Source organism: Suricata suricatta, chromosome 4 (assembly GCF_006229205.1).
Source record: "Suricata suricatta isolate VVHF042 chromosome 4, meerkat_22Aug2017_6uvM2_HiC, whole genome shotgun sequence".
NCBI classification, from domain to species: Eukaryota; Metazoa; Chordata; class Mammalia; order Carnivora; family Herpestidae; genus Suricata; species Suricata suricatta.
The window spans coordinates 12,972,994-12,991,177 of NC_043703.1; the positions used below are offsets into that span (position 1 = coordinate 12,972,994).

Below are 18,184 nucleotides of genomic sequence, written 5' to 3' on the forward strand. Positions count from 1 at the left end.
GGTGGGGCGTTGAGAACAAAAATCAGGTTGCAATGCAGTAAACAAGGGCTGGGGAGTGGTTATAGGAATGTTCTCCTCTTTCTCTGTCTAAGGACACAAATGGGATATGGGCAGCCTAGCAATGGAGTTGCTCAGCCAGCCCGTCCCCATGCTTGAGGCAGAGAGAGCCCCCCTGGAATACTGCTCTGTTGTGTTTTCCCTTAAGCAGTGTACGTGCACACGCGTGTGTGGGTGCACACGTGCCTGAGGACGTGCGCACACACGTGCATGCAAGTGGGAATGAATGCATTCATTCTGTTCCTTTCCTGTGCCTTCTTCACCTCCTCCTCTGCTTAGTCCCTCTTAGAAACGTTAATGACTGATGGAGGAACTTTGTGTCAAATGTCTTGAACTCTTCATGAGAAACCTACTATAAGAATCTGAGAAAAAATAGAGATAGCCTGCAGATAAATGATTTGAAATTTTGAAGTTAACAATTTAGGCTTTTAAGCAGTTGATCTAAAATCCTATCAACCCAATATTAGCTGAGCACTGGGGACTGATCAGTGTCACGATCTGCTCATTTTGTCTGATACATGTGTAAGTCTAAGATTTCACTCTTATTTCCAAGTAATAGATTGTAACTACAAAGGAATTCTATTATAGTAATTTCTTAATTATGCATAGGGATCGAAAGAAAATTAGAGAATAACAGTAATTCATCTAAAAACACACTTCAACCATTAGTTTTAAATTCACCCCAGGAATTTAACCAGAATTCCTGATAAGAAGTCAAGGAAGGAAACTAACTGAAATTTTACCTTTTTAGAATTTCTGTAAAGGTGATAATGAGCAGTTACTTGCCTAAGGATGGGCTGGCAATTAAAGAAAGAAGAGTACTGGCAGAAACCCAACAGAACACAGAAGAGTGATTTTCAGCCTTTTTCTTCTTTCTCTTTCTTTTCTTTTCTCTTCTTTCTTTTTTTTTTTTTTTTAGCAGCAGATTTCCAATGAAGGCTTATGCAGAAAACCAACATATAAATCAAATGTAAAGTAGAAAAGTCAAACAGAGCTTCTCTACATTAAGCAGGGTTAGAATCTTCTCACTTCTCCTCCCCTTGGGGACTGTTCTGGAGGAAACAACATAGAGCTTATTATTTTAATTCTATATGTGATGCATTTATTTGTAAGTTCTTAATAGTTTTCAAAACACTGTCATTTTCAACACACCACCATTTGATGCTTCTGAAATTTCCATGAGCTAACAAGCAGACTAAATATTAGCATTGTTATCATTTCTTTGCAAATAACTTGCTTAACATCAGCTATCTTATTAAAGATCGATCTGGGATCCGAACAAAGCCAGGTCTTCAGAGATCTTATATTTTATATACTACAAGATCGTTCATTTATCAGATCATTACGCTTCTGGTCCAGGTCAGGGTATATGAGAGAATTTGGAGAACATACCAAAGGACAATAGCAAATATCATTAAATTAAAAAGTAAAAATTAATCTGTTTTTATATGCTTGCCCTGTGTAAAAAGTACATAAAAATTTTAATATAAAATTTTAACTTATCATTGGTATAAACAATGATCAAATAAATACCTCTCTACTCAACCCAAGTAATTCAATCCCTACAAAGTTTAGATAGATGAAATATGTGACAAAACTTTCCTCTCTGAATAACATAGAACAGTGTTTCCTAAATTTGACTTTCCAAGAGAATTAATCAGAGAACTTTTTAAAAGTGCAAATTCCTGCCCCCGCAATTGAAAATATAAACCAATAGATCTAAATCGAAGCCATTTTTCAGATGTAGGGATCAGGATTGTAAAACACATATAAAATCATAGAGTAGACTCAATTTCCCCAGTTACTGGCAGAGAATGAGCTAGAAGTTTTGGGAGAGAGCTTTTCAGGCCACAACAGTATCATTTATTCAATTATAGCATTAAATTTATCCCAGTGACCCGGAAGAATCGGTGCATATCCAATTATGCCTAATTTATACCCTGGGATGTGCTGGTTCTGGCTCAGTGTAAAATCCTGGTAGAATCGCAATTTAACAAGCTTGACAGGACATCAAAATTGCTCTGTTGTTTCCAAACCTCATTAAATGGGAGCCTACACTTTCCTATAATGTTCAGAGGGAATATACGCTATTATTATTTTTCTATTTGTTTGTGTAAGGCAAACGCTCAGCCAATACTTTATCGGAAAACCAGTTAGCGGGAGTTGCTCTGCAAACGGCATTTACCACCCAGAGGAGTGGGTGCCCAAGAAAGTAAATACTTCATTGTCCTTTGTGATTGCAGCATTTAACGGAATGTAATATATTCTTTATGAATTTGACATGATTGAAAACGTCACGGTAGCAGCCCGGGCTGGCTGGAGAGAGCTGACAGCTGGCTGCCTGAGACACGCTTGGAATCAGAACTTTCCCGACACGGCCTCTGTGTTGAGTCTCTGATCATGTCACCCTCTTATTTTCCCCTCTGGTGCCATCCCTTCTCCATCTCTTTTGCTGGTGCCTATGGTTTTTCCTGGCCTCTACTTGTGGACAGCCCTGCTGCCCACCCCCAAGTGCCCTCCTCTTCTGACTCTACTTGTTTTTCCTTGAGGGGCTGGCGTCGACCTCGTGACTCCTGCTGTCAAACTGGCATTGCCGCTCCAGTCCCCAGATACTAAAGACATTTCTGCCCAAACAGACTCCTGCCACCTCACCCTCAAAAAACAGATGATACCCATGCCTACTCACATGTTTTTCTCCCAGAGGATTTCCCCACTTCTGGGAATGGGATTGTGATCCCCTCCCCCCATGCCCAGGGCTCAATCTTGAAGCCATATTGGAAGCAGTACAATAAGGCGCCAAGGACATCAGATTGGGAGGCACACAAGGCACAATTCGAGTCCCTGCTCTGCTATCAGGAGCCGTAGAGTTACCTCAAATCTCTAAACCCATCTCCTCAACCATAAAACAGGCAAAGGAGATCTTTCCCACAAACTTATTGTGGAGATTGAGGACGTGACCACAACACAATCCTGGGTGCTCACCACGTGTCTTCTCCGTCTCTTCTTTGTCTTCCTTTTGGCTCTCAGCCTTTCCTGTGAATCCCCCCTCCCCTTCCTTTATGTTCTATTCCTGGAGCCAACAGACTCTGGAGTCTCACAAGTGTGGACTCCACACCAGCCTCCTGGGAGTTTCTGCGTCTTCACTCTACTGACATATTTGTGCCTGTGGCATTAGAAGTCCTTGAAATCCTGTGCGGCTCTGTCACACACCAGCCATAGGGAAACTGAAGTTCTCTGAGCATCAGTTGCTGCATTCACATTTGGGCAAAACTCATAGGGTTGGTAGTAAGGATTCAGTGAAATAATGCTTTTCAAGAGCCTGGCATAGTGCTGGGCACATTTTAATACTCAGTGATCATGGTGAGACACCGTCTCCTTTGCACTTGAAAGTAATCCTATGTGCTGTTACCAGCCTGCACATTGTCAACTTCAATTTTATCCTTTTGTTGACCTGCTCAGGGAACTCCAAGGCTTCCCCAAGACCCAGGATCACACTCCCAACTAACATAGCTTTTGGAAAAAGTGCGAATTATGCCATTTGGCATTCTGGTCCTTCATAATACAGGATACTCCTGCCATATCTTTCTAATATTTTTTTAATGTTCATTTATTATTGGGAGACAGAGAGAGACAGAGCGTGAGCAGGGAAGGGGCAGACAGAGGGAGAGACACAGAATCTGAAGGAGGTTCCAGGCTCTGAGCTGTCAGCACAGAGCCCGACGTGGGGATCGAACTCACAAACCACGAGATCATGACCTGAGTCGAAGTCGGACGCTTAATTGACTGAGCCACCCACGTGCCCCTTAAATAATTTTTGAAAAGTTTATTTTTGAGAGATACAGAGACAGCATGTGTGGGGGAGGAGTACAGAGAGAGAGAGAATCCCAAGCAAGCTCTGCATTATCAACACAGAGCCTGATGCAGAGCTCGAACTCAGAAAACCATGAGATCGTGACTTCCACCAAAACTGAGAGTCTGATGCCACCCAGGCATCCCCGTATCTTTCTAATTGATTGGGATTCTCTTCTCCCATTTGGCCAATCAGAATAGCGAGACAGTTGTAGAGGAAAGCTCTTCAAACAGCATTTGGGACTTGTGTAGGGCATGGGTCAGAGAATGGAAGAAGGAAGCATAGCGTAGGAACAGAACTTTTGCGTAGGCTTTCTGGATGAGAGGGACTGCATGAGGAAGAGACAAGTGAAGATGTCCACAGTACCAGGGAGAGACACCGGAGCCACCTCCAAGGCCAAGGACGTGCTAAAGAATGGATACAGAAATCCAGACGTGTTTCAGAGGCCACAACCTCTGGGAAAACTCTGCAATTCTGTCACTGTGTGAAGAACTAAGGAAGAGCCCAGGCAGAAGAAATGGGACAGGGGCAGGATGAGCTTACTCCTGATCCCACAAAGGCCTGGGACACAGAGACCCTGCCTGCTCTTGTGTCTAGTGACCACAGGTGACCCGTCACATCGAAGGACTCTCATCGCTCTTTGCTATCGGTGAGCTGATAGAGGCTGGGGGTGTTTTCTGCAAACTAAACCCCTTTTCTGAACTGGTTAAATTGTTAAATTGGGCCAGTGGAGCTGGGCTGACTCATAGAGCTTCTTCCTCCCAGGGCTGGGGGAGAACTCAATGGCAAGCGAAGTATGATGCAGCATCTCCTACAAGTAACTCCATCTTCTTGTACCTGAGCACTCGGACACCAGGTTGACCTCAGCCCCAGAGCATATGTAATGATATCCTGCTGCTCAGCGAGGTCTCCTCCCCGTGCCTCAACAGACTAGGCTCAGCTCCCTCCCACATCGCATCACCCCAGCTTTTCCTCATGCCTGAAAGGCTCTGAGACACAAGGAGGTCATCAGAAACCAGACAAATCTAGATCTATCCAGAAAATAGATAGGTCTGGACACAAACTGTACCTGTTCTACTTACTACCTCTGGGATCCTGAGTTAAAAATGTAAGATCACTTTGCCTCAGTTTCCTTATCTATAAAATTGGGCTATCTATCTGAATGATATGTTGTAAGGATAAATAGGAAAATGAATGCAATATTTCCTGGCAGAGTACAAAGCATACAGCAGGTGATTAATCAATGGTCACTCAATCCCTCGAATACATGTTAATAATCGTATGTCTTGATAACTATCACATATGCCTGGGAACCCACTTTCGGTCTCATCTCACTAAAGGGTCTTTGCTTAAACTTCCTTTTCGAGTCCCCGTTTACCATTCTTGGGCATAACTTGGGCATATCCACTGCTACTGTTACTCATCTATTCAGACCCTGACATATGGTTTGGCCAGTGAGACAGACCTTCTGAATGGGAAGGTTAGTGTCAACCAAAATTCTCCCTCAACACTTGAACTTCCTACATTGTTATAAATGCTCCATATGTTTGTGTGAGTTACAGAGTGAATGGGCAAATGTCAGCGCAGGGACAAAGGCCAGGGGCAAGCTGTCTTTTTAAATAAAATTACAATCCACTAGTTGTTGAGCCTCCAAATTTCAGAAGCATTTCAATGGTGGCTAGCATGGAGGGACAGTGGAGTAAAGATATCAGAGGTGAGAGTAAGATGAAGAGAAAGGCAATATTGCACGAGTTATGAGACATCACTTGGAAGGTCAACTGGGCTGCAAGGAACTACTGTCACCCACTCAGGGTTAGACAGCAGGTTAGGCGACAGAACTCACTGCCAGATCTGAGGCGGTCATCATCTCTCCTACTCACATTAAACAATTCCAAGAACACTGATAAAGCAAAGATTTCCTTTGATATGCCGCCTCATCCTCACTTTAAAGCATAACTTCATGTCCTTTCTGTTTTCTATTGTGTTATATTCTCTATATGGTGGGGGAGACAGCTAGCTGCCCGCCAAAATGATTTGCTTTTATTTCTGCCTTAATAATCTGTGGTTGGCTATGTGGCCATCTAGCCAAGGGGCTGCACCGCCAAGCCGCCTTGCTAGAGGGGTGGGTGTTTGGCTTAGTTTTCACCAAAAGATTACTAGTGGGAAGGATATGTGCCATCTCCAATTTGGGACCTTTGAGACAGTGAGTGGGCTTCTTCCATATTTTCTCCTTTCCTTTAAGGCTGTCTGGAACTTGGATAAAGCAGTGACCCAGCCTTGACCTTGCAGATTCTAAGACTCTAAGGTTTAAAGAATTGCAGAGGCATGATGTGGGAGGAACCCAGCCCTGAATGACCGTGAAACATCCTCCGCATCCCATATGAGTGAAATAAACTCCTTGTTCATTGGTCTATGCCATGTGGCTAAAAGCCACATGATAATCAAGTATCTTAGTACAGCCTAGCTGTTGCAACCCAATTGTAGCATAGTGTGTATATAAAACACAAAATATTATACATTGTAATATGTAATTATGTGAAATACATCACATCAATATTAAATATATAAAACATGTGCTATAACATACAATATGATATGTAATAGGTACATTATATGTGTACCTATAGAAATCTATCCTTTGGAAGGTATATTTTTTAATGTTTTATTTATTTTTGAGAGAACACAAGTGGGACAGGGGCAGAGAGAGGAGGACAGAAGATCTGACGTGGGCACTGACAACAGTGAGCCCGACGCAGGACTCGAACTCAGAAGCCATGATATCATCACCTGAGCCTGTGTCAGACACTCAACCGACTAAGCCATCCAGGCACCTGGAATGTTTTTTAAATGAAAACAGATAATAGTGTACAAAATACTGCAACTAGCTCTTTTTTCCTACTCAATAATATGCTTTGGGGATTTTCCAAGTGAGATGTGTATGTGTTTGATAAAGATGATAGATAGAGTAATTCTACCTCATTTTCTAGTGTCACATGTATTTCAGAGCATCAGTCATCCAAAGTTTATTTAACTCTTCCTGGATGACCTTGGTGATTAGTTTTGTGAGCGTTTTTTACTTTTCACTGTTTTCAATACTGTGGACATGAACATGCTAGCACATGCCTTTTTCTATGCATATGTAAGTATTTCTGTAGCATAAATACCTAGAAATGGAACTGCTGACTTGAATACTATCAACATTTAAGAATATAATTCATATTTTCAGGTTGTCTTCCAACAAGTCTAAGCCAATTTAGACTTCCATAGCATGAGAGTGCATGATTCTCTATAACACTGTCAATATTAGGGATCTTTAATTTTTCCAGCTAATGGGAAAAAATAGAGAGAAAAGAATATTAGAGAATAAATCAGAAAAATCTAGATCTAGAAAGATGAAGGTAGCTGCAGTCTAGTTTGATAAACTACCCAACGGGTCAGTGATAACACTCTGTAAAACCGAGTCACGTGGACTATTCTGATGATCACAACGGACCACTGCCTTTCTCCCAAAGCAGCGAGGTTCATGACAAGTTAGGCACCTCACTGCCCTCCTCTGCTCAGAGATTACAGTCTGCCCGCACAGGCCAGGTTATCATAATGACCTTAATTATGAAGATGAGTCATAACACACCAGTGAGTCTGTCTTTATATCCTAATAATGTAAACAAATTCTGATGAGGAGACGAAGCTGCATTGTCCCAACAGCTGAAGGCTCACTGCGGCAGCAGGGGACAGGCAGCCTGTGCTGTCATGTGTCCCCCTGTGGTTTTTCTGAGCACAAGCGGGTGGAATAAGACTTCCCCACTCCTGGGGCGTCTGGGTGGCTCAGCCGTTCAAGTGTCCAACTTCAGCTCAGGTCATGATCTCACAACCATGAGTTCGAGCCCCACTTCTCACTCTGTGCCGACAGCTCAGAGCCTGGAGTCTGCTGCAGATTCTGTGTCTCCCTCTCTCCCTCCCCCTCCCCCACGCACACTCTGTCTCTCTCTCTCAAAAAGATAAACATTAAAAAAGGAAAAAAATACTTTCCCATTCCTGTTCCCCCTCACCCCCCAAACTATTTTTTGGAAAAGTTGATAATTGCCATTATTAATAGATATGTGCTAAATATTCACCAACATATACTATAGTGCTAAGTCCTTTCAATAAAACTATATTAATAAGTTATAGAAAGCCAACTATCTCTGGAATTCAAGCAGGCCTGAGATAATGAGAGAATGCACAGAAGGAAAGTCTTGACTGGTGTGATGTAAAGGGAGAAGGAACATGGGCTGTCGTGGGACCAAGTCCTAAATGGTCTCAGTTTATGTGTGATTTTGCATAAAATACTGAATTGTGCTGAGTCTCTGTTTCCTTGTCTTTTAGAGGTGGCACAGGTATTGAGTGCCTGCCATGTGCCAGCCTCCATTCTAAGTGCTTGGCATATGGAAGAAAGCAAAATGAAGTTCTTGCCCTCAAGGAATTTATTTTCTGGGGATGAGGGAGGTGGAGAGACAGCCACCAAGCAAACAGAAGCATTGATGTCTTCATTCATTCAGGAAATAGTTACTGAGCTCATAGTTTGTGCCAAAGACTGTTTGAGGACTTGTTTGAAGAATCTTGCCTTCCGGGATTGTTTTCAGAATTATATGGAATACCCGAACAATGGCTGGTAGAGTTGACAATGCATGGATGTGCTTGGTGAATGGCGGCCATGATGCTGGTGATTATGTTCTTTTATTTCTCTCTTCTCCTTTCAAGAAACATTGTGTTTATCCATTTTAAACAATTTCTTGAATGCGTGTGTGTATTTATTGCTGCTCTCTCTACAGGTTAGCATTTTGTCTTTAATTCTTGTTTTAGGCAGTTATTTCTTCTTTGGAGTGGCGAGTGGAGCCACAGTTAGGATGTCACGTGCACCCGTGTACAGACCTCTTGGAATCACTATAGAAGAGTCAGACTCCTTTCTCAATCTGCAGCTTCCTTCAACCTGAAGCATTCTGCAGAGCTTATGCACTATTGTCGTGTAAGAGTCTGACGATGATCCTCACAGAGGCTGCTCTTAAGCAAATAATGATCCAATAGGCAGATATGGAAGATGGGAGTGGTGTGACACCAGGCAAAAGGGCAGAGATGGGGTGACTAAGAACACAGGTGGCCTCATGGAGTCAGAGAAGGAAGATTCAGAGACAGGGTGTTCCACCCTCTTACCCACTAACCCCACCTCTATTTTTCTACTTAAGTCTGATGAGTTTCCCTGACCTCCTTTAAGCCCCAGTCTGAATTGGCTAGCCCCTAGTATGCTTCCAGAGTACATACCCCAGAACTTTCCATGCTCGTCCACCCCAACCATCAAACTATCACCAACTCGAAGTTGGGATGACATGTTCACTGCTGTATTCTCTCTATGCCAAAGAAAGAACCTGGGATATATCAGGCTTCGGTAAATTTTTGGATGAATGAAAGAGAGAGAAAGTAGAAAAGTCAACAGGTCAGGGCACCTGGGTGCCTCGTTCAGTTAAGAGTCCGACTTTAGCTCAGGGCATGGTCTCGCGGTTTGTGAGTTCGAGCCCTACTTTGGGCTCTGTGCTGACAGCTGAGAGCCTGCTTAGGATTCTGTGTCTCCCTCTCTCTCTGCCCCTCCCCTGCTTGTGCTCTGTCTCTCTCTCTCTGTCTCTCTCTCTCTTTCTCTTAAAAATAAACATTAAAAAATAATAATAATAAAAAAAAGTTAACAGGTCAAGGCTTAGAGGTGAGGCCCAGGTATAAAATGAATCTTCGCAATAAGTAAAAAATAACATTGGCCTTCAAATAGTGACTCTTATTCAACAGTGCCGGATAGACAAGAAAACCCAAGAGAAACTCGAAAACAGAAGACCTCCAGAGTAGGATGACCTTTCCTATCAGAGAAGAAATTGGACTCTTGCTGTCTGAAATCCACTTCTTTGTCTCTTCATCTAGTCTGTGTTCAGCCACTTAAATGGCTCTACTATTTAAATGGCAGTGATCCAGGCTCACACCATGCCTTATCTATAAAGCTTTTTTGAGTTATGTGGAGTCAGACTTGATATTCGGGGCCAAAGATCTAGAGATCTTCTGTGGGTCTTGCCTTCTTCATTTTCTAGTACATATAGTGAAATAAATAGACCATCTCAACTAATAATAGCCTTTTTTCTCTTTTCAGTACTGTTTGCAACTACCTGCAAATCTAAGTGATAAAGAAAAATGGATGGCATCATCTTTACTATCTTAGTACACCATACTTCTATTAGTGATGACTCACTAAAGCACCAAGAATAGATACACTGAAACCTTCTATCGCATATTAATATGTTTGGCATCAAACCATACTTAGTTCCTGATATAATTTTGAGTTTCCTCTGGGGGGAAAAAACAGTTCCACTGGATTCTTTTTATAAAAAAAAAGAAAAACCACCTTGAAAAAGCTTTCAGCTACTCAAAGACATGAATCTTCCTCCATTCCCTTGTGTATGTCTGATTTAAAGGTTAATAAGTAATTAGGAAGAACACTCATCCCAAAATTACCAATTAATATGCCATCATTTTCATTAAAAATGCTATTAATTATATTGTTGTACAAATGTCCTAGACTGGCTAATAAAAAGTTACCTAAAGCAATTCTAAACCTTTTGGGGGGAAAGAGAAATTAATCAAAATCAATCACTTTTTAAAATTATGATTTGGGTTGGAGAGGTCAAACAAATGAGGATGTTAAAATAAAAAAAAAAAAAAACCAGAGACCAGCCTCGAAAATGTCCTGGGCATGCACAACCAGTGTACAATAGAGCTGAATTTATCTTATTCCGTAAGGTTAACCCGACCTGGGTCACTTCTGGCTTATGGCTCCGAACATCGTCAGCAAAACTGTGACCTCTTTCCCAAGGTTGATGTGAGGTCACCAGTGACCAGTTCCCTTCATTTAAGAAAGTTCTAGTGCTGTAACCAGTCGCTGGGAAGAATAAACTCTCTCACTCCATAAGCTGCTTCACAACAGTGCACCCTGGAGCCTCATGGCCTGTTTGGACGGAGTGCTCCCCATTTGCAAACTGTCTTCTTGGTTTGTGCACAATAAACTTACACTAATTACTCCTTCAGCGATCCGCTGGTCTTACTTCTGTTATTTATGAACTTTTGACAAGGGGAAGGGCATGTCTCCATTATTTAGGACGGATAGAATTGGACCAGGTTCCATGGTTTATTTTCTGTACCTAGTCCTTAACACTAAGAAAACCTGCCTAATAAAGTATCCTGGCAGGGGTTTAACATGGAAGTTTGACAAAGAGGAGTTGTTTGGTTCTTATAATGCAAAGCAGCCCTTTATTAATGAGCCCAAACTTTTAACCCATCCATATATATTTTGTCAGTTTTCTAGGCGACTGTGATTGGAAAGTTATGATTACCGTATGTTACACATTTTGTTCTACATCTTAAACTTTGTTCTATACCTTAAATGCTGCTATTAGTCACTTAATAGAAACCCACACAATTCCTAGGTTGGAGAGTTCATGATTAAACTCGTGCCGTGACAGCTAGAATTTCACCAGATTCCTTTTTAACAGTTGTACAAATCTCCACAATTATTTTGTTCTCACCGTCTCATCCTGTTGCCTCCTGTATGGACCAGACATCTATTACCACGTTTGCATGTGGGCTCGGTGAGGCAGCTGGCTAGCGTTCGGAAAAGATCAGAACTGTGTAAAGCTGTAGCTCAGCACTGTGTTGATATGTAACAGACTATAACAGGAATCCTCATCATCAATGAAATGAACCAAGTGCGGTATTAGGAACTATACAGTCAACCCAGATGCAAACTAAGGATTTTCCATTGCATCATAGATATTTACGGGTTGCTAGGCAACCAAATATTCCACCACTGACACTAGGGAAAATTTCTCTTGCTAAGCCAGGATTGGCCATTTTAGTAATTAGTTCTGCATGAGACTGCCTCTTAATATCCCTGGCATAGAACATTTTAAAGGACACAATACAAATCCCAAGCTTGCATTATCTGAGCACTTCCCGAGATGGAAAGTCTTATCCCTCCAGGCATGTTCAGAGATTTCTTACTCAGATTGAACAAATACCTGCCTTCATCCTGTACACGAGCAACCTTACCCCCTCTTCACCACCCCAACTCTGAATTTCGATTTGGCCACGGCTATCATGTTTTCTCTGAATCTTTCTTTCTTCAGGGTAAACATACCCGGTTCGTTTACTGATTCGTTCCCATTGCTTCGCATCCTGGTTGCTCTCCCTTGCCAGCGGCACCAATGGCAAAAACTGGGATTGGCGGTGGCTGTTTTAAAGTGTACAGTTACGGTCAATGACTTGCAGTCTGTTATGTGCTTGGATGTCTCAATTAAAGTGGGCACAGGAATAAGAAGTCAAAGTGTATGGAACAGGGGGCTGACTTCTTTATCCTAACTTGGAAAATGCTACTTGTGAGACACCATGCTTTTGTGCCGTATCGGATCCTAGGAAGACAAATGGAAATTCTAAGTAAGACCTTCAGGGATGCTTGCTAGGTTTATGCAGTGTTGAGAACAAGCAGTTTTAGTGTGTGATGAGATCATTTGGAGTAATACTTTCTAAATTGGGCCATGCATATGAATCACTAGAGAGCTTCTAAAAATACAGATTCCCGGGATCCATGTATTCAGTCTTACTGAATAGGTCCCTCCAGAAGTCCCCAAGGGAAACACGTGTAGAAGCCACAGTTACAGGGTACCCAGCGTGAAGGTCAGCCATTCCTTGAAGCTGATGTCTACACAGCCAGTGAGGTCCTTCTCCATAACATGCTTTGGCTCCCTTTTGTAGCCCATCCTTCTCTTTTCTCAAAAAGTCTCTTTCCAGTAATTAGTACCAAATAGTGTAGTATTGAGTTGTTAATTTTGCATGGCTTTTTGTCTCCTCGGTTATTGTAGAAACCTGTCAGAGCGCAAACTCAGTCTGACATGTTCATGTTTCTGAAGGAATGTGGCACAATATTGACCAGCCATTGATTGACGGTGTGGTGTTTTGGTGGCAGCGGAAAAAGAAGTTAAAAGACAAAAGGGAGCCATATGCAGGAGGACAGCTAGGCATGTTTAAGATTACAGAGATTAAAGAAGTCTTTCTTATGAAAGAAGTTTCTTCTCCTTTATTTTTAAATTTTATTTTAATGTTTATTTTTGAGAGAGAGAGAGAGAGAGCACAAGACACAGAATCTGAAGCAGGCTCCAGGCTCCAAGCTGTGAGCACAGAGCCCAATGTGGAGCTCAAACTCCTGAAATGTGAGATCATGACCTGAGGCGAAGTTGAATCCTCAACCAACTAAGCCACTCAGGTGCCCCTGAAAGAAGTTTCTTCAAAATTTCACTTGTGGCCTGCTACCAGGCATTAAGTGACAGTGTACATGCCGGGTATAGGTCTCTCCCCATCAAACCTGATCTTTAGAGATGTCAGGCAGTAATCCACAAGACTATGTTGTACAAATATGGCCAGGAGATCTAGAATTTCCTGCGTTCCTCGCCTATCTGAAACACCAGAGGGAAATGAATTCTTCTTTTCTGGTGCAATTCCGTCATCTGAAAAAGTCTACAGCAAGGGTACCACAGGCCCCTGAAAGTTCCAAAATAAGCATCAAGAGGTCCCTTAGACAGTTATGTAGGCTTTATAGGAAAATATCAAAGACACGTAAGATTTCAAGATTGACTCACTCTGGATGATGGAAGGCCTCTCCAATCGCGCCATGGCCTGGTCTCCTCCTGCCATTACTTCTCCAGGCAGAGTGGCCTCCTTACCAAGCAAACGGGAACGTGTCAACCTCTTGAGGAAATCTCAGTATGAGCACAAACCTCGGACTCCTATTCTTTCTTTCAGGCACGTGTCTCCCCCTGGCCAATGGATCCCACTGGAGTTGCCCTGCCTCGTTTCCAGAAAGAAGGAAGTACTTTTATCCCAAAGCTTTGGAGCTCCCTTCCCCCCACCTTCTCTCTCCACCTGGCTGTCTCCTCCTTCTCCTTCAGAAAGTAACTCCTTGAAGACAGCATCCCAAGCCACCTTTTCTGTTTACATCCCTCCCTGATCACATTGGCTTCTATCCAAGTTTATTTCCTATTTAGCATTTCTCACAACTTGAAAATAACTAAATTTTTTAGGATGGGGGGGGTGCGCTGTTTCTAGCCATTTGTTTTCTGTCTACTCTCATTAGAACAAAAGCCCCATGAGGTCAAGAAACCAGGCTGCTACTAGAAAAAGCGGTATTGCCAGTGCCTAGCCCGGTGCCTGGCAGTCTGTGGGCGCTCAGTATTTCCTCAGTGAATAGCGGTCTTGATAAGTTGTGATTATTTGATTAGTTTGTTTACTTTCCTCTTGTTTCCTTCACTCGACTGTGAGCTCCATGGGAACAAGGTGTCTGTGTCTTGTTCAGGCATCAAACACAGTGCTCAGCCCTTAGTGGTGGCCCAATGACTGTGGAATAAGTAAATGAGCAAAGACATTGAAATTCTCTAGGAAACGAAACTCCTTTCTCTGCGGCTTTATATACCACTCAGAACATCTGGATCTACTAGAATTCTTCATTAGAATTCTGCTATCCCAATATTTTCCTGCGATCACAGTTCCTGTTAACAACCAAGTGTCCGACGGGAGCAGAAGGGAAGCGATATGAATTAAATTTCGCAAATGAAGCTGCCGATGATTAATTTTACATCCTGAGCATCTGGGTCAGGGCTTCGTTTCATGGCAGGTGTGGAAATAATATCTTTGGTGTCATTATTCATGATTTTACTAAGGGCTGGGAGCACTTAAATGTCACTTCTGAATGAGATTTGAGATGTGGACCAGATGTGTAATTTTATTATAAGGTTTTTTTTTTAATGGTTTTAATTTATTTTGAGAAAAAGAGAAAGAGACATGCACGAGTGGGGGAGGGGCAGAGAGAAGGAGAAAGAATTCTAACCAGGCTCTGCGTCATCAGCACAGAGCCTGACAAGGGGCTCGATCTCACAAACCTCGAGATCATGACATGAGCCAACATCAAGAGTCGGATGCTTAACTCACTGAGCCATTCAGGCTCCCCAACCAGATGTGTATGTTGAAAAACCCTGTATTTACTGTATTCTCCTTTTCAAGACACAAATTTTCGCATTACGATAGCTCCCTAATGTACTTTGGTGTCCATAGCACTTACTCAGTTGAAAACGAAAAGTGATGATTTTTTAAGAACACAAAATGTCACTTAAATAAGATGACAGTAGACTGAGTGAAATGTAAACATGCCTAAAGTCGAAACCAATCATTGTGTTTGGCCTGAACTGGGCTAAAACTTCTGAGTCATTCTCCCTTCCTCCTTTCTCCTGGCATTGTCTCACTTTCTGAGGGGCTTTCGTCCATTGTGGACACATGGTCTCAGTCATAAGAAAATGTCTCATCAGACAAACCCCCTGATGCTGGTTGGTAGGCGGTCCGGCCAGGTAAAGCGGATCACAAATAAACATGTCAACAGCCTCTCACTCCCTGAATCCCAAAAGTGGGAGCTCTGGGGGCAGATTTGTCCTCTATCAGTTTAATTCTTCTTGGTCTTGACAGCGCTGAGAAAGAGTAATGGAAACTAGACTATAATCTTCGAGCCAGAGGAAATTGAACCAAACCAAGTGGAAAGAGTATGCTACTTAGTATTAGCAGGTCAATTCATGAGGAAATTGTAAAACAGGTGCGGCCTGTCCCTGGAGACGCTCAGCCAGAAGAGGGTCTCTGCAGCCCCTGAGGTGAGCCTCCTGCTGAGGTTAGGCCCTAGCACTGGATGCCTGCTGACCTTGGCTTCTCAGGGACCGGTTCCCACACACTGATGGTCTAGGTCTGTTCTAGGTCTCAGTCTCTGCTAAGGCTCATTTCTTTCCAACCCCTCAACCCCCACCAATGAAAACCCACTTATCTGATGGATCAAAAGGTTCTTATTTGCTAAGAGGAAAAGGCTTGAGGAACTTCTAGGTTTCTCTCCGGGAACATGTGGACTTAACAGTGACTTTCTGATGACAAAGCCTTTCCTGTGTGCAGGATCCAAACGAGTGAGGTGGGGATTTCAGGCCTGATAGTATGAGCAGGTAGGTCCCTATGTTTGAATTTTATGGAGTAGTAATATTTCCCCAGAAGAATGGGAAACTGTCATAGAATTGCCCACTCTTTCTTTTGCTGGGTAAGGCCAGTAAGGGAAAAAGAACAAAACTCACCTGCTAAGAAAACCTCTTTTAGAAACAAAAGAAACATTATGCTAATCAATTAAAAAAAAAAAAAGGTACAGGCACGCCTGGGGGCTCAGCCAGTTAAGCAACTGACTTCTGCTCAGATCACCATCTCTTAGTTCCTGGGTTTGAGTCCCATGTAGGGCTCTGTGCTGACAGCTCAGAGCCTGGAGCCTGCTTTGGATTCTGTGTCTTCCTCTCTCTCTGCCCCTCCCCTGCTTGTTCCGTCCGTCTCTCTCAAAAATAAATAAACATTAAAAAAAATTTTTTTTAAAGAAGGTACAATCTCTGAATAAAAAAAAGAACCTTCGAATTGAAAGAATTCACCTTCATTTAAAAACAGCATTTTGTACAGTTTTGGTTGTTCAAGATGGATATCCCCTCGAGTATTGGAATACGGCACTGAGTATTCCAATAATTCGGTGTTGTGCCTTTAAAAATTCGTCAAAAGGGTGAGCGCATGTCATGTGTTTTTACCACAGTGAAAATGAAACAAAACAAAACAAAAGAGTATTTTGGTGTCCTTATTTCAGAGCAGGCTAGTGAAAATATCATCCGATACCAGCCTAAGTCTATAGCCAGGCTTTTGAGATGTGCTAAGTTGCCCACGGTGGTCCAAGAAGCCACTCCATGAATTCTAATAGCTCTTCGCTGACGCTTGTGGGCAAATCTCCATGTGATCTGTCATTCCAGAAACATGAGCATGACCCAGAAACACCTTTTGGGTTGTAAAGCAAAGAGCTTATTTGTACAGAACCTTTAACTTTGAGGTTTTATCTGTCTGTGGGTTGACAGAAAGAATTAAGCAGTGGGTAGCCAGAAAAGTGACTTGAATTTTGTTGGAACAGTGGCATTTAAAAGTGTACGAATTAAGGATACATTTATGCACTTGCAAATATGATTGAGCGCCCCGCACATGCTGGGTGGGGGAACAGAGCAATGAGATCCCTGTCTTACAGCCTCACCTTCTTGTGGTAGAGACAGACACGGAGCAGACACAGAGCTAGATCACCTCCCTCAAGGATAATTGCTGAGGTTGCTTTTGTAGATAGATGTGGGCCATATAAGCAAAGTCCAGATGCAAGTGGAGAACTGAGGCTTGTAGCTACATGAGGGAAGAGCGGTCCAAGGAGAGAGAAGAGGGTGCGCAGAGGCCCTGAGAACAAACAGGCCACAGGAACATAGCAGGGAGGGGCAGTGTGGTCAACGTCTGGGGCCAGAAGCGCATCAGGGAGCCAGAGCACAGGAGCCTGAGGGGCTGATTTCATAAATGACATGGACAGCTACTGGAAGGTTTTGCGCAAGAGTGATATCACATGACTTTCAGGTCACTCTGCTCAAGGAGGGAGTTGCAAAAGCGTGAGCAGCTGTAGGCTGTTACAACAATCCATAGGAAACACGTGGTGGCCTGGGCCAGGCTGGTCATGACAGAAGGGCTAGAAAGTGCTTGGATTTAGGAAGTCTTCAGAAGATGGAGAAAGGTGGGCTTCCTGATGGACAGAATACGGTGGTGACGGTAAGCGAAGACTGAAGCTGGGTTTTAAGATGTTTTCCTTGATCAAGCAAATAAACAGCACCATCTACTGAGAACAAAGGCAAGGGGAACAGGAGGTTGTAGGGAAACCAAAAACTGACTAGTGGTCCTACTAAATGTGAGATGTCACTTAAGTATCTAGGTAAGAATGAGTCTAGAGCTTAGGGGAGAAACCAGGGCCAGAGATAGAAATTTAGAAGCGTTCGGCATACGAAAAGATGTCTACAGCCTTTGGCTTGGATGAGGTCATCTAGGGAAGTCCAGTTCTCTGGAAAAAGGGCTGGAAAGTACAAAGGTTTTGAGGCACAATCATGCTTGGTGAGTTATAAGGGTAAGGGAGTCACTGCGGGTGTGAGGGAACATAAGGACGGTCAGAGTCTGGAAGGACGCCAGTGTTCAGGAGGAGGAGGAATCAGGAAGGCAGACAGAGTAGGAGTGGCCAGTGACGTAAGGGGAAACCAGAGAGTGAATTACTGACACGATGCACATAAGGCCCTTCAAGGACGATTCAGAGCAGTT

The 18,184-nt window shown here is 42.9% G+C and overlaps 1 protein-coding gene and 1 long non-coding RNA gene across 8 annotated transcripts in view; both read right to left on the bottom strand.

The window, feature by feature from the left end:
• MBNL2 (muscleblind like splicing regulator 2) overlaps window positions 1–18,184 on the bottom strand; it is a 152,505-nt gene that overhangs the window by 75,106 nt on the left and 59,215 nt on the right. The window lies entirely within an intron of this gene.
• LOC115289369 lies at window positions 790–11,718 on the bottom strand. The gene is made up of 2 exons (XR_003907587.1): window positions 11,500–11,718; window positions 790–1,109 (listed from the first exon to the last, which is right to left on the bottom strand). It is a non-coding gene; the product is annotated as an uncharacterized LOC115289369 (long non-coding RNA).